Source organism: Sesamum indicum, unplaced genomic scaffold, assembly GCF_000512975.1.
Source record: "Sesamum indicum cultivar Zhongzhi No. 13 unplaced genomic scaffold, S_indicum_v1.0 scaffold00139, whole genome shotgun sequence".
NCBI lineage: Eukaryota > Viridiplantae > Streptophyta > Magnoliopsida > Lamiales > Pedaliaceae > Sesamum > Sesamum indicum.
In genome coordinates, this window is record NW_011628057.1 from 135,481 (window position 1) to 147,997 (window position 12,517).

The window sequence follows — 12,517 nt, forward strand, 5'->3', positions numbered from 1 at the left end:
CACAAAAGAGTTAATTTCATCACGTCTGTTGGAACATTCTGTAACGTGGCCATGCCATTTGGCTTGAAGAATACAGGAGTTACCTACCAACGTTTGTAGATAAAATATTTTGTCCACAAATTGAAAAAACATCTAGTTATACGCAGATGATATGTACGTAGATCCTGCTTTTTTTTGGGGCTTTCAAGGTTTAATATATTTCATTCTCAATTTTGAAAGCCAAATTAAGTGCATATTAAAATAGAGAAATGTTAAATCTACTTATTTGATTTTTATTCGACTTAGCCTATACAAATGCATTTAAAACTATTTTGAATAGTCCTAAATTTCATCTATCTGAACAACCACTATCTTGACCAATGTGTTGAGCGTTGTTCTATAAGATCATTAATTGTGTTCGAAGAAACATTTACTACATCTGGTCTTTCATCGTTTCTTTATCAAATTTTTTACATACTCAACAAGTAAAGCACGTGTGGCGTGCGGATCTCTATAGAGACCTTTCTACTTTATTTTTCGCTTTTGTTTTGTGGCTTTTAATGTTTACGCATATGCAAGTGTTAATTTTGAAAGAAAATTTAAGTAATTATTACAAAAGATGTTTATGAAATCTACATCTTTGGTTCTTTTTCTACTTAATCCTATCAAATTACATTTGAAAATTTTCTAACAATTCTAAATTTTATCAACTTGAAGATCCACTAACTTGACCCTTCTTTTGTTGTGGTTATGTAACAGCCTTGAATGTATTTTAAGAAAGTTTTACTATATCTAGTCTATCATTGTTGATTTATTATGTAATCTTTGACATACTCAATAAGAGTAAGTGCAAAAGTACATGTGGAGTGCGTATCACTAGAATTCCACTGTGTAGATTTTTTTCTTCTTTCTTTCGTGGCTTTCAAAGTTTTCAAATATCCAATGGAAATTTGGGAAGCTAAATTAATTAATTATTAGTAAATATAAATATTAAATCTAATGATTTTGTACTTGTTCCACTTAGGCCTGTCGAATTGCAGTTAAAAATATTTCGATGAGTCCTAAATTTCGTCAACTTGAACAACCACCATCTTGACCCACCTGTTGTTGTGCTATATGACCATTAATAATATTCAAAGAAATGTTTACTACTTGTGGTCTTTCATTGTTGCTTTATAAGATTTTTCTTCTTAATAAGATATGTAGAAATAACACGTGGCATGTGGATCTCTATTCATTTGAAAATTTTCAAACAATCCTAAGTTTCATCAACCTGAAGAACCATTATATTGATCCTCCTTCAGTTATAGTTCTATTAGTCTTGCATTGTTGCTTTATCATCAGATCTTTGACATACTTAACAAGAGCAATTCGAAAACCACATGTGGCGTGCGGATCACTACAGACCCTTTATATTGTATTTTCCTTTTTCTTTTATGTCTTTTAAGATTTTTGTATATGCGAATGTCAATTTTGGCAGCTAGAATGCATAATTACTAAAAAAGAGATGTATGAAATCTACTGATTTGGTTCTTTATCTACTTAGACCAATTGAATTGCCTTGAAAAATACTTGGAAAAGTGCCACATTCTATTAACTTGAACAACAACTTTCTTGATTGTCCTATTGTGGTTCTGTAAGACCATTAATTGTCTTTGAATAGTTTATTATATGTGGTTTCTCATTCTTACTACATCATAGTTTTCGTATGCTGAATATGAGCAAGTGTAGAAGCAACTGTGGCGCAAAAATCTCATTACAGACCTCTGTGCTTGATTTCCTTTATTGTGTCTTGGCTATTAATATGTGCATATATGCCATTGTCAATTTTGAAGCCAAATTAAGTAATTATTGAAAAAATAGCTTTACAAAATATACAACTTTGGTTCTTGTTCTACTCAAGTGTATCAAATTGCATTTTAAAAATTTTCAAAAGCCCTAAGATTTCTCAACTTGAAAAACCACTATCTTGCTCCTCCTTCTATTGTGGTTCTATAAGACCTTTAAATGTCTTCAAAGCAACTTTTACTAAATGAATTCTTTCATTGCCGCTTTATTATCAATTCTTTGACATACTCAACAAGCGCAAGTGTAAAAGTATGTGTCGAGTGGATCAATGGAGACCCTCTATGTTTTATTTTTTTTTTTCTTTTTGTAGCTTTCAAGATGTTTGTAAATACCAACGTCAGTTTTGAAAGCCAAACTCTTACTCCGTGTAGTTTATGTTGTTGCATTCTTATAAGATCTTTGACATGCTCAACAAGAGCAATGGAAAAAGCATGTGTCACGTGCAGATCACTAGAGACCCTCTGTGTTATATGTTTTTTTCTTCTTTCGTGGCTTCTAAGTTTTAGTATATGCTAATGTCAATTTTGAAAGCCAAATTAAGTAATTCTTAAAATACAGAAATGTTAATTCTGCAAATTTGGTTCTTTCTCAACATATGCCTATCGAGTTACATTTAAAAATATTTTGAACAGTTCTAAATTCCGTCAACCTGAACCATCATCTTCATTCTCCAGTTGTGGTACTATAAGACCATTAATTGACTTTCAAGAAATATTTTGGTACATGTTGTTTCTCATTGTTACTTTATAGATTTTTGTCATACTCAAAAAGAGCAAGTGCAGGAGCACATGTGGCGTGCGAATATTTAGTGAGACCTCTATGTTTGATTTTTCTACTTTATTTTGTGCCATTTAATGTTTGCTTGTATGCAAATATTGATTTTGAAAGCCAAATTAAGTAGTTAATAAAAATGATATGAAATCTACTACTTTAGTTCATGTTCCTCTTAGGTTTGTCAAATTCTATTTGAATGTTTTAAAACCGTCCTATGTTCCATCACCACTATCTTGACCCTTCTTCTATTTTCATTCTATAAGTGCCTTAATTGCCTTCAAAGCAACGTTTTTGACTTCTAGCCTTTCATTATTGCTTTATTTATCAGATTTTTACGATTGGTTAACATCAATGGCATATGGGAATCAACTTCTGGGTACATACTGATTAATGTATCAAATTCTAGACACTAATATTGTGGAATCATGTCTTGTTGTTCAAAATTTTTAACATTATTATGACCATATTCTATGAAGTAATAGTGCAACAAATTCTTTCAATTTGATTGGATAAGATTGTATGCAATTCTTGAGTATAAATGGCTCTTCATTCTAATTTTAATCTTGGTTGCTGAGCTTCATGCTTTTAGAATATGTTAGTGATTTCCAGAGAAGATAGGATTCTCTTCTAGGTCAATGACGATGGATATTTCTTGTTGGGATCTCAACATTGCTCCCTTTGCAACACATTGTTTGATGCTGGACCAGCTTTTAAGAAAAAAGAGTGAGCTGTTGTTATTCCTGATTCTTTCTTAATCTTATTGACAAGTGATGATCCTACTAGGGATTCAAGGTTTGTTTTGCATATTATTATTGGAAATAAATTCTTTATAGTTAGGGTTCAATTGTAGGTTCGAGATTTGATTTAGATCTTTACTGGTGAGAAATGGAGTTCTTTTTTTGATGTTTTCTCGGAAACACATCCTGACAAGTCTCAAAGGTTCTTGACATTTTTTTATTGGTTTGAAAGATCATGTTTATAATGATAGTTGTGTGTATGCAGTCAACTAAAATATGGTGTATCCAATTTGGTATCTTTATTTTTTGAGTCTTTTTCTATGTCATTTGACCAATCAATTTTCTTTTCATTATGTGCTAGAAGTGAAGCCTACACATGTTGGCCAATAAATTCTGGTGCGAAGGAGTTCAACTTTGGGAAACGTATCAATCACATTCTTAGTGTTGCACCATGCTTGCATGAAGAAGAAAACATGGGGACATAGCATTGTGACTTGCCACGTTAAAGAATGACATATTAGAGCAATTCAAACTTTGAAAACCTAGTAATACACCTAGGTAAGGTATGAGACTATGTAGTTGGTAGAGAATGATTTGATTCTAGGTTTTGTAGGAAGATGATACTTGTGGAGAAGTAGTTTCTCTTTGTAGTATCTGTTTAGTGTAGTTCCCTTTCAATTTGCTTAATTCTAGACAAACACATGCTTGTATACACCATTTTATATTCCATTGTTTGTTTTTCATCTTGTTCATTGTGGAGTCGTTCATCTTATCTTAATTGTAGATATAAAGACATAAAGGGGAGGGTTGTCAAATTGGAAGGCTCTGATCATGTTCCAGTCCATGTGAGTTTGGTGGAGATCCTCAATATTCAGCAGCACAACACTTCTTCACCATCTACTGAATATTGTCTCTAAGTCTATGGATGTCAGCGGACTCTAGGTGCTAATTCCTTGTAATTGCAGTCTGAGAGCTTGTTTTTTCATGTATTTTGCACCCCTTGGTTTGGCAGGGAATATGTAAATTTATTTTGCCTTCTTGTATGTCCTTTGATGGTGACATGCATTTATATTTTGATCAATCAGAATTTGATGATTGTTTTGAAGCAAGATGGTGGATTCATTCTTGGGAAAGGAAAACAAAGTGTTGAGTTTCACTTAGTAAAAGTTAACTTGCCATAACCTTAAACCAAATTCAAGCAGCTAATATGGGCTTGGCTTAATAGTTTTGAGCTTTGACTTGTCATTCATCAAACTATGGAACATGATTTGTGCTCCATGTGTAGTTTATGTAGGACTTCATCTGAAAAACCACTAGGCTTAACGAATTGCATTTACAAATATCTCGAATAATCCTAAATTTCATCAACTTGAACAACCACCATATCTTGGCCCACCTGTTATGGTTCTATATAACCATTAATTGTGTCTAAAGAAATGTTTACTACATGTGGTTTCTTATCGTTACTTTATTAAATTTTTGACATACTCAACAAGAGCAAGTGTAGAAACACGTGTGGTGTGTGGATGTTTGTAGAGACCTCTGTGCTTTATTTTTCTTTTTTGTTTTGTGACATTTAATATTTACTTACATGCTGTCAATTTTGCAAGAAAAATTACGTAGTTATTAGAAAAGAGACTTATCAAATCTACAACTTGGTTCTTGTTCCACTTAAACTAATCAAATTGCATTCGAAAATTTTCAAACAGTCCTAAGTTTCATCAACTTGAAGAACCCATCTATTGTGATTTTGTATGACTATTAAATGTCTAGCAACTTTCTCAACATGTAATCATTGTTGCTTTATTATAAGATTTTTCACATATTCAACTAGAGCAAGTGCAGAAGCATGTGTGGCATGCCAATCACTTGAGACTCTATGTGCTCTATTTTTTTTCTTTCTTTTGTGGTTTTTAAAATTTTCAGATATGCCAATATCAATTTTTGAAGCACAATTAGGTAATTAGTAAAAAAAGGAAATACTAAATGTAAAGGTTTTATTTTTTTTCCATTTAAGCCCATCGAATTGTCGTTCAAAGTATTTCAAACAGTCCTAAACTTCATCAATTTGAACAACCATTAACTTCGCCGACCATTTGTGGTTTTATAAGACCATTAATAATATTCGGAGAATGCGTGTACAACATGTGGTCCTTAATCATTGCTTTATAAGATTATTGACATGCTCAACGAGAGTAATTGCAGAAGCATGTGTGCATGTGGATCTCTGCAGAGACCCCTATTATGGATTTTTCTTCATTCCCTTTTGGCTATCAAGGTGCACATTTATGTTAATGTCAATTTTGATAGCCAAATTGAGTAATTGTAAAAAACAGATTTATGAAATCTACTACTTTGGTTCTTGTTCTACAAAGGCCTATCCAATTGCATTTAAAAATTTTCTCAAAAGTCCTAAGTTTTCTCAGATTGAAGAACCACTATCTTGACCCTCCTTCAGTTGTTATTCTATAAGATCCTTAAATGTCTTCGAAACAACTTTTACTACATGTAGTCTTTCGTTGTTGCTTTATTATCCAATCTTTCACATACTCAACAAGAGCAAGTGCAGAAGCACGTGTCGCGTGCGGATCACAGGAGACCCTCTATACTATATTTTCCTTGTTTTCTTTGAGGCTTTTATGATTTACTATATTCAAACGTCAATTTTGAATGCCAAATGAAGTATTTATTAAAATAGAGAAATATTATAATCTACTAATTTGACTTTTCTTCCAGTTAGGCCTTTCAAATTGAATTTAATAATTTTTTGAACAGTCCTAAATTTCATCAACTTAAATAACCACTATCTTTAACCAACCGTTGTGGTTCTATAAGACCATTAATTATTTTTGAACAAACGTTTATTATATGTGGTCTTTTAGCATTGCTTTATCTGATTTTTGACATTCATAATAAGAGCAAATGTAGAAGCACTTATGGTTTGTGGATCTTTGAAGAGACCTCTGTGCTTTGTTTTCTTTTTTATGTTCTTGGTTTTTTGGCTTTTAATTTTATATATGCCAATTTCATTTTTAAAATAGAGAAATATTAAATCTACTTACATTTGTTATTCTTCCACTTAGGCCATTCGAATTACATTTAAAAATATTTTGAACAGTAGTAAATTTCATCAAACTGAACAACCACTATCTTTACAAATCAGTTATGGATCTATTAGACAACTAGTTGTGGTTGAAGAAACATTTACTACATGTAGTCTTTCGTCGTTGCTTTATCAGATTTTGACATACTCGACAAGAGAAAGTGCAGTATCCCTAGTGTTCAAGGGATCTTTGAAGAGACCTTAGTGCTTTGTTTACTTTTTTTTTTTTTTTGTTTTTCAGATTTTAATGTTTACATATATGCCAATCTCAATTTTGAAAGCATACTCAAGTAATTATCAAAAAAGAGATTTATGAAATCTACTTCTTTTGGTTCTTGTTTCACTTAAGCATATCGAATTGCATTTGAAATTTTCATAAAGTCCTAAGTTTTATCAACTTGAAGAGACACTATCTTGACTTTCAGCCTATTTTGGTTCTATAACCTCTTAAATGTCTTCTAAGCAAATTTTACTACATGTAGTCTTTCAGGTACTTTATTATTAGATCATGACAGACTCACTAAGATCAAGTGAAAAGGCACGTGTGGCGTACGAATCACTAGAGACTCTTGGTGCCGTATTTTTCTTCTTTCTTTTGTGGTTTTTAAGCGTTTCACATATGCAAATACAAATTTTGGAAGGCAAATTGAGAAATTATTTAAAAAGAGAAATATTAAATCTATAGAGTTTTGTTTTTTTCTTTTTCACTTATGTGTAACAAATTGTATTTAAAAATAATTAGAACAATCCTAAATTTCATCAACTTGAACAACCAATATCTTGACCCATTTGATGTGGTTCTATAAGGCCATTATTTTTGTTTGAAGAAATATTTACTATATGGGGTCTTTCATCATTGTTTTATCAGATTTTTGACATGCTTAACAAGAGCGAGTGCAAAAGCACGTGTGGGGTGTGAATCACTGAAGACCCTTTGTGCTGTATCTTTCTTCTCTCATTTGTGGTTTTTAAGGTTTTTATATAAGTTGATTATCAATTTTGGAAGCCAAAAAGAAATTATTGAAAAAAGAAATATTAAATCTAAAGATTTGAATTTTTTGTTCCACTTAGGCTTATCAAATTGCATTAAAAACATTTCGAACAGTCTCAAATTTCATCAGTTTGAACAACCACTATCTTGACCCACCTGTTGTGGTTCTATAAGACCATTAATAATATTTAAAGAAACGTTTACTACATACGGTCCTTCATCATTGCTTTATAAGATTATTGACATACTCAACCAGAGCAAGTGCAAACAAAATTAAGATATTATAAAAAATGAGATGTGAAATCTACATCTTTAGTTCTTGTTCTACTTAAGCCTATCAAATTGCATTTGAAAATTTTCAAACAGTCCCCAACTTCATCAACTTGAAAAAACACTAACTTGACACTCCTTCTGTTATGGTTTTATTATATCATTAAATGTCTTGTAAGCAACTTTTACTATTTGTAGTCTTTCATTGTTGCTTTATTGTTAGATCTTTGAAATACTCAACAAGAGTCAGTGCAAAAGCACATGTGGAGTGCGGATCACTGGAGACCCTCGGTGCTATATTTTCCTGCTTTTTTTTGCGGCTTTCAAGGTTTAATATATTTCATCTCAATTTTGAAAGCCAAATTAAGTGCTTATTAAAATAGAGAAATGTTAAATCTACTTATTTGGTTTTTATTCGACTTAGCCTATAGAAATGCATTTAAAACTGTTTTGAATAGTCCTAAATTTCATCTATCTGAACAATCACTATCTTGACCAATGTGTTGTGTGTGGTTCTATAAGATCATTAATTGTGTTTGAAGAAACGTTTACTACATGTGGTCTTTCATCATTTTTTGTCAAATTTTTTACATACTCAACAAGTAAACCACGTGTGGCGTGCGGATCTCTATAGAGATCTTTGTGCTTTATTTTGCGCTTTTGTTTTGTGGCTTTTAATATTTAAGCATATGCAAGTGCTAATTTGGAAAGAAAAATTAAGTAATTAATAAAAGAGATGTTTATGAAATCTACATCTTTGGTTCGTTTTCTACTTAAGCCTATCAAATTGCATTTGAAAAATTTTTAACAATTCTAAGTTTTATCAACTTGAAGATCCATAATCTTGACCCTCCTTTTGTTGTGGTTATTTAACATCCTTGAATGTATTTGAAGTAAGATTTACTACATCTACTCATTCATTATCGATTTACTATCAGATCTCTGACATACTCAACAAGAGTAAGTGCAAAAGCAAATGTGGAGCTACCGGGCCCCTCATTGATAAATTTCTACATGGACCTGATCTTCTTGAGCTATCAGGCGAAACGAAACTTAGCAGTGTTATCAGAGAGGGGCAATTGCACTGGCCCATCATCATTGACATAGAGTGCTTAGAGATTAGACTGGCACTGCCACCGATCCATGGAGGGAATGATCATATCACCTGACATTTTCAGAAGGACCAACCTACACCACAAGCACTTTACAGATTATGGGAGCTGCCGGGGACGAAAGTAGCTTGGGCTTCACTATTTTCGGGCTCTTTGAAGATCCCTCGCTATTTGTTTATCTTGTGGATGGCAATCCTTGGCAAACTTCCCACGATGGATAAACTATGACTTTCCCAGCTTGGTGATTGTGTGTTATGTGATGAAGGGACGACAAAGACACACACTCACCTTTTCTTACGTTGTCACTTTAGCAGAAGATTCATTACGGAGGTACGAAGACTGGTTCGGATTATATGGCCTAACTGGGATTGGGCAACAAACATTGAGTGGGCTTCACAAAAATGGAGAGGTAAGCATATCATTAACATAGAGTTTCGAGCCTTACTTGCCTCATCGTTTACCACATTTGGAGGGAGAGGAACCACAGGCGATTTGAGCATGTAGAGAGGACGCCGGGCACATTAGCTATCCTGATCATTGATGATATCATACAGAGGATTCTCAACATTAATCTAGCCAGTTCTATTTGTACAAATGCTTTATATAGATCCCTTGACTTGTCGAGTGAGAAACCAACTGATGAACACCTTGTTGTACTATTATTTTTACTTAATAAAAATTACATTTACCCAAAAAAAGCACATGTGGAGTGCGGATCACTAGAGACGCACTATGCAGATTTTCCTTCTTTCTTTCGTGGCATTTAAAGTTTTCATACATCCAATGTAAATTTGCGGAAGATAATTTAATTAATTATTAAAAAAGAGATATATTAAATCTACTGATTTTGTTCTTGTTCCACTTAGGCCTATAGAATTGCATTTAAAAAAATTTCAATGAGTTCCAAATTTCATCAACTTGAATAGCCACTACCTTGACTCACCTATTGTTGTTCTATATGACCATTAATAATATTCAAAGAAATGTTTACTACTTGTGGTCTATCATTGCTGCTTTATAAGATTTTCCTACTTAATAAGATCAAGTGTAGAAGTACATGTGGCATGCGGATTTCTATAGAGATCTCTATGATTGATTTTCCATTTTTCTTTCATAGCTTCTCGTGTGTACGCATATGTCAATGTCTACTACTTTGTTTCTTGTTCCACTAAGGCTTATCAAATTGCATTTGAAAATTTTCAAACAATCCTAAGTTTCATCAATTTGAATAACCACTACTTGATCCTCCTTTAGTTGTAGTTCTATTAATCTTGCATTGTTGCTTTATTACAGATCTTTAACATACTCAACAAGTTCAATTGGAAAACTTCATGTGGCGTGCATATCACTATAGACCTCTATGTTGTATTTCCCTTTTTCTTTTATGGCTTTTAGGATTTTCGTATATGCGAATGTCAATTTTGGTAGCTAGATTGCGTAATTATTAAAAAAGAGATGAATGAAATCTATTGATTTGGTTCTTGATCTACTTAGTCCAATTGAACTACCTTAAAAAATATTTGAAAAAGTCACACATTCTACTAACTTGAACAATAACTTTCTTGACTGTCTTGTTGTGGTTCTGTAATTATCTTGAATTGTTTACTATATGTGGTCTCTCATTCTTACTTTATCATATTTTTCATATGTTGAACATGAGCAAGTGCAATAGCAACTGTGGCGTACGGATCTTGTTTTAGACCTCTGTGCTTGATTTGCTTCACTGTTTCTTGGCTATTAATATGTACGTATGTGCCAATTTAATAAATTTATGCAATTTATTTGTGATTTATACGTTTATGCAATTTAATAAAATTTTACATAATATTAACATTAATAAACAATTTTGGAACAATTTATGCAATATGAACAATAATACATCAACAAATATAAATAATTATAACTTACATAATAATCATAAAAGTATGATTATTTTGGACTTCTCGATTTGTATATTTTGATGGTTTATTAAATGAATCTAGTATAAATGAGTGAATTTTGTAACTACTTTCATTTGGGTGAATGGGTGTTGCATTAGTTTATGAATTACATGGTAGTCTAATAAATATTTGGAACTTATCATTTCAGCAGTACTTTTAAGATAAAATGTGATAGGATACTCATCAGTGGTATATATATAAAATTTAAGGTATTTAATTATTCCAATTTTACTTTTTAAAGATACGTCTAAGTTTTCAAGAAAGGTTTAATGACATTTATGTCTCCCGTACACATATTCACATTTGTAAATATCTAATATATTATTTTGGAGGCATTTAAAAATCGACCCATATATGTGTCTCTTATTAGCTTTAATGACACTTACAAATAACCCAAAAAATCAAATATTAGCCAATTTTGAATTTTGTTTCGACACTTAAGTTTTGTCTCCAAACTAAATCTTCACACTTATAAATGCCCTATCATGTTCTTTTGGAGATATTTTAATATATATTAAACAACTTGCATAGTTGCCGCCTATATGTTTTATGGCACAAATAAGTGTCTCGTTATAGTTTTTTATTTTTATTTTTTATTTTGTTATATGGGCACTTGTTTGTGCCTTGTAAATATATCAATACAACACATATAAATGGCCCAATAGATCATAATATAGAGGCACTTTAAGTGCCCCAAATTTTAGTGTGACACCAATATATGCGACACTTACATTAAGTGCCCCAAAAATTATAAGCGCCCTAATATGCACCACATTGAGGCATTTTTTTATTCCTCGACAAAGGATTTATATTGTAATATTGACACAATGCTTTATGATTACTAAAAATATGTACAAGAAAATGTACATCAAATAATATTCAGTTTCATTTATATTGATTAAGGAACAACCTATTTTCTTACTTCTCTTACTTGATAAGAAACTACTATGAAGAACTTAAATATATAAATTCGATTACAAAACCAAAGTACTATTTAAAGTTTGTTATGAAAAATTTTAAAAGCAATTAAACATGGAATTAGCATGTATTCAACATTACAATTAGTCCGATCATCTAAAGTAAACATATAATTTTGGCATGTATTTGGCTTTACAAGGAATTGGCATGCATCGGGCTTTACAGTTAGTCTTATAATCCAAAGTAAACGCATACCCAATGCCCAGCCACAACCTCATCCTAGTAAGATAAAAATGAAAGTTAACCTTTACTCACAACATATCCTCTTAAGTTAAGTATGACATCCGCAACTATGAAATAAATGTTCATCTAAAACTTAATCTCTTAAGATAGGCCTGGTGATGGGGAAATTGACTCAGAACAAGTTTTGTATCATCTAAACATATGGAAGGAGTTCCTTGAGTTCGGAAGAATCCAAATTATTTTCATTCCCAATAGTCTATTACATAGTACTTTATCATGTAAAATTCTATCAAGAAAACTTAAGAAATACCTTTCTTTCATCTCATTTACTCTTATGATCTTCATAGTTATCTGATTGTTAAAGCATTTATATCCTCGAATGTCAATTTTCTTAGTTAGAATGGCACCCCAAAATGAAATTTTGTGATAAATGGTACCTGCTAAAGCAAGAAAAAAAATTATCAGATTAGAAAGTTGCAAGCAATCTATGTATTTATTTTGAGTGCAACACATCTTGAATAGGATAAACTATATTTAGCTTTCTCTTCCAAATAGAAAATACAATATAATCATTAGCTGAAAAGGATTCCTTATTCCACTAG